The following is a 3,710-nucleotide window of genomic DNA, read 5'->3' as shown; positions in this document are numbered from 1 at the left end:
CACCATATTGGCCAGGCTGGTCTTAAACTCCTGATCTCATGATCTGCCCACCTCGGCCTCCAGAAGTGCTGGGATTACAAGTGTGAGCCACTGAGCACAGCCTGGAGTAGCTAACTTTTAATGTACTTCATCATTCTTTCATACAACAAATACTTAAGAAACACTTGCCATATGCCAAGTATATTATGTGCTATCAATGTAAAAGTTTTAGTCATTTGATAGAAAACATGTTATCTTATAATTTTCATTTTAAAATTATTGAGTTGTTTTTTCAGATTTAGACTAGAAAATTTTCATGACTTGTCTGTTGTTGGTATATTTTTCTATTTATGGGTTAATATTTTCTCACTATTTGAACTTTGCTTATGGGGTCTTGTTGTTAACAAAATTTTACATTTTTAAGTAGTGAAATATACAGTTGTTTTCCCTTCATGATTTTATCCATTGTTATTTTTAATTAATTAATTAATTAATTAATTATTGAGATGGAGTTTCACTGTTGTCACCCAGACTGGAGTGCAATGGTGCAATCTTGACTCACTGCAACCTCTTCCTTCCAGGTTCAAATGATTCTCCTCCCTCAGTCTCTTGAGTAGCTGGGATTACAGGCGTCTGCCACAAGGCCTGGCTAATTTTTTGTATTTTTAGTAGAGACGGGGTTTCAAGGCTGTCTCGAACTCCTGATCTTAGCTGATCTGCCCACCTCAGCCTCCCAAAGTGCATTGTTGTTGTTTAGAAAGTGGATCACCATGTGGAGATCTGTTTTTCAACTAAACTATTTTATTTTCCTTCTCTTTTTCTTTCTTCTAGCTCTCTTTTTAAATATATATATTTTTAATTACTCTGCGAAGTCTCTCTTTTTTTTTTTTTTTTTTTTTTTTTAGTGTTTTGACTAGAATGACTTTAAGTCTACACATTAGTTTGGAAAAGAACTGACTTTACAATTGTCAGCACTTCCATCTAGCAGCAGGAAGTCTTGCAGTCAAGGTTTTTACTTTCCTTCACATGGGTCAATATTTCCAGTTAGAACGATTCCTATTTATATTTTTGTTGCTATTGTGCCATACTTATATAATTTTCTAAACATTTATTCCTGGTATATAGGAAAGGTATTTACTTTTTAGACATTTTTGGGATGGTTGGGGAGGGGGCAGTCTGAGAAAAAGTGATTGTAGATTTCATCTAACGTCCTGACAAAGATGCATCTTGCAGTCAGACTATTGTGTGTTCTAGTCCTGTCATTGACACATTGTAGTTGTGTGATCCTGGCCAAATTACCTAACTTGGACTCAGTTTTTGTTTTTGTTTTTGTTTTTCACCCACAACAGGGGAATAATAATAGTATAGGTCTATTATTCTTTATCCAAAAGGCATGGGGCCAGGTTCTTTTTTTATCTGAGACAGAGTCTCACTCTGTGGCCCAGGCTGGAGTGCAGTGGTGCAATCTTGGCTCACTGCAACCTCTGTCTCCCAGGATCAAGCAGTTCTTGTGCCTCAGCCTCCCAAGTACCTGGGACTACAGGCATGCGCCACCAAGCCTGATTTTTTTTGTATTTTTAATAGAGATGGGTTTTTTTTTTTTTTTTTTTTTTTTTTTGAGACAGAGTCTCGCTTTGTCGCCCAGGCTGGAGTGCAGTGGCCGGATCTCGGCTCACTGCAAGCTCCGCCTCCCGGGTTCACGCCATTCTCCTGCCTCAGCCTCCGAGTAGCTGGGACTACAGGCGCCCGCCACCTCGCCCGGCTAATTTTTTGTATTTTTAGTAGAGACGGGGTTTCACCGTGTTAGCCAGGATGGTCTCAATCTCCCGACCTCGTGATCCATCCGCCTCGGCCTCCCAAAGTGCTGGGATTACAGGCGTGAGCCACCGCGCCCGGCCAGAGATGGGGTTTTGCTATGTTACCCAGGCTGGTCTCGAACTCCTGAGCTCAGGCAATCTGCCCACCTCAGCCTCCCAGAGGGGACTATAGGCGTGAGCCACCATGCCCGGCACAGATGCGTTTGGAATATAATGTATTTTGGATTTTAGAGAGGTAATATGATGTCTAAACCATATATTCCGTAACTCTACCACTGGAGTCTGGGGCAGCACCCTATAATTAAGCACATTCATATTTCTGCAGAAATAAAGTGAGATATAAAAAGCCAGCTGAGTTTTAAGAACTTCCTGAATTTTGGAACTGCAGACAAGCAAATTATAGATGTTCAGCTTAAACCAGTTTAAAGGATATTGTATCTAAAACAGGGCCTGTCCCAATAAAGACTAATACTATATTAGGTCATTTTCTTATTTTGTATGTAAATAATCTAAATAGCAAATTATAATTCTATCTCCATTCCAATACCTCTTAAATTTCATTTCTTATTGTATCAGCTGGATTTTCCAGAATGTAAAATAAATGGAGTTAGAAGTCATCTTGGAGCCACGTATGATGGCTGTAATCCCACAATATGATGGCTGTAATACCAACATTTTGAGAAGCTGAGGCAGGAGGATGGCTTGAGCCCAGGAGTTGGAGACCAGCCTGGGCAACATGGCGAGACCCTGTCTCTACAAAAATAAAACAGGCTTGGCACGGTGGCTCACGCCTGTAATCCCAAAACTTTGGGAGGCTGAGGCAGGTGGATCACGAGGTCAGGAGTTTGAGACCAGCCTGACCAACATGGTGAAACCCCATCTCTATTAAAAATCCAAAAATTAGCTGGGCATGGTGGCACACACCTGTAATCCCAGCTACTCAGGAGGCTGAGACAAGAGAATTGCTTGAACCTGGGAGTGGAGGTTGCAGTAAGCCAAGATCGTGCCACTGCACTCCAACCTGGGTGACAGGAGACTCCATCTCAAAAAATAAAAAAAAAATAAAAATAAAACAAAAAAATGTAAACTAATTCACCATTATGATGTTAATTTAGATTTTTTTTTTTTTTTTTTTTTTTTGAGACAGATGTCTCATTCTGTCCCCCAGGCTGGAGTGCAGTGGTGTGACTACAGCTTATTATGGCCTTGACCTCCTGGGCTCAAGTGATCCTCTCACCTCGGCCTCCTGCGTAGCTAGACTACAGGTGTGTGCCCCTATGTGAAGATCGTTAATGTAATAATTTGGTTGCGGCACAAATCTGGATCTTGGATTTGGAGGCTAGTGAGGGAGCTGAGTGCCTGGTTTGTTGCTAACTTGTAACCTAAATGGTACAATAACAATACTGTTTATGAAAAATGAGGTATCAAGAGAAGGAAAGCCTCATGTCTACCCAAATAGCTTCACGTTCATGAATGTCTGGACATATCCCTCTGAGTGTCAGAATTATCATATTTCTCATATTTAAAAAAATCATTATCTGTATTTTTTTTTTTTTGAGTCTAGCTCTGTTGCCCAGGCTGAAGTGCAGTGGTGGGATCTCAGCTCACTGCAACCTCTGCCTCCCAGGTTCAAGCGATTTCCTGCCTCAGCCTCCCAAGTAGCTGGGACTACAGATGTGCACCACCACGCCCAGCTAATTTTTGTATTTTTTAGTAGAGACGAGGTTTTACTAAGTTGGCCAGGCTGGTCTTGAGCTTCTGACCTCAAGTGATCCACCCCCCTTGGCCTCCCAAAGTGCCGGGATTACAGGCATAAGTCACCGTACCTGGCTTCATATCTGTATTCTTATGTTTATTGATTGATCGATTGATTTTGAGATGGAGTCTCACTCTGTTGCCCAGGCTGGAGTGCAG

Source organism: Chlorocebus sabaeus, chromosome 24 (assembly GCF_047675955.1).
Source record: "Chlorocebus sabaeus isolate Y175 chromosome 24, mChlSab1.0.hap1, whole genome shotgun sequence".
In the NCBI taxonomy this organism is placed as follows: domain Eukaryota; kingdom Metazoa; phylum Chordata; class Mammalia; order Primates; family Cercopithecidae; genus Chlorocebus; species Chlorocebus sabaeus.
The sequence above is the reverse complement of the archived record's forward strand: the minus strand, read 5'-3'. Positions refer to the sequence as shown.